Source organism: Grammomys surdaster, unplaced genomic scaffold (genome assembly GCF_004785775.1).
Source record: "Grammomys surdaster isolate TR1022 unplaced genomic scaffold, NIH_TR_1.0 264, whole genome shotgun sequence".
Lineage (NCBI taxonomy): Eukaryota > Metazoa > Chordata > Mammalia > Rodentia > Muridae > Grammomys > Grammomys surdaster.
In genome coordinates this window covers 2,164,683-2,166,230 of record NW_021604705.1, presented here as the reverse complement: position 1 = coordinate 2,166,230, position 1,548 = coordinate 2,164,683, and positions in this window count along the sequence as shown.

The window sequence follows — 1,548 nt, the reverse complement described above, 5'->3', positions numbered from 1 at the left end:
TGGGTGTATTAGCTTCTTTTTGTTCTAGGTCTTTCAGGTGCTCTGTCACGCTGTTAGTGTATGCTCCCTCCAGTTTCTTTTTGTAGGCACTTAGAGCTATGAATTTTCCTCTTAGCACTGCTTTCATTGTATCCCATAGATTTTGGTATGATGTGTCATCATTTTCATTAAATTCTAAAAAGTTTTTAATTTCCTTCTTTATTTCTTCCCTTACCTGATTATCAAGGAGTAGGGTGTTGTTCAATTTCCATATGAATGTGGGCTTTCCATTCTCTTTGTCATTTTTGAAGACCAGCCTTAGACCATGGTGATCTGACAGGATGCAGGGAATTATTTCAATTTTCTTATATCTGTTGAGGCCTGTCTTGTGCCCAATTATATGGTCTATTTTGGAGAAGGTACCATGAGGTGCTGAGAAAAAGGTATATTCTTTTGCTTTAGGGTGAAATGTTCTATAGATATCTGTTAAGTCCATTTGGTTCATAACTTCTGTGAGTTTTACTGTATCTCTATTTAGTTTCTGTTTCCATGATTTATCCATTGCTGAGAGTGGGGTGTTGAAGTCTCCCACTATTATTATGTGAGGTGCAATGTGTGTTTTGAGCTTTAGTAAGGTTTCTTTTATGTAAGTCGACGCTCTTGTATTTGGTGCATAGATATTCAGAATTGAGAGTTCATGTTGGTTGACTTTTCCTTTGACAAGTATGAAATGCCCTTCCTTATCCTTTTTGATAGTTTTAAGTTGAAAGTCAATTTTATTCGATATTAGGATGGCTACTCCCGCTTGTTTCTTAGGACCATTTGCTTGAAAAATTGTTTTCCAACCTTTTACTCTAAGGTAGTGTCTGTCTTTGTCACTGAGGTGGGTTTCCTGTAAGCAGCAAAAAGCTGGGTCCTGTTTGCGTATCCAGTCCGTTAGCCTATGCCTTTTTATTGGGGAATTGAGTCCATTGATGTTAAGAGATATTAAGGAGAGGGTGTTGTTGCTTCCTGTCATTTTTGCTAATAATGGAGACATCGTTTGTGTGGTTATCTTCTTTTGGGTTTGATGGAAAAGGATTATTTTCTTGCTCTTTCTAGGGTATGATTGCCCTCCTTGTATTGGATCTTTCCTGCTATTATCCTTTGTAGAGCTGGATTTGTGGGAAGATACTGTGCAAATTCAGTTTTGTCATGGAATATCTTAGTTTCTCCATCTATGGTAATTGAGAGTTTTGCTGGGTAAAGTAGCTTGGGCTGGCATTTATGTTCTCTTAGGGTTTGTATGATATTTGTCCAGGATCTTCTGGCTTTTATAGTATCTGGTGAGAAGTCAGGTGTAATTCTGATAGGTTTGCCTTTATATGTTATTTGGCCTTTTTCCCTAACTGCTTTTAAAATTCTTTCTTTGTTTTGTACATTTTGTGTCTTGATTATTATGTGACGGGAGGTGTTTCTTTTTTGATCTAGTCTGTTTGGCGTTCTGTAGGCTTCTTGTGTGATTATGGGCATCTCATTCCTTAGGTTAGGGAAGTTTTCCTCAATAATTTTGTTGAAGATATTTACTGG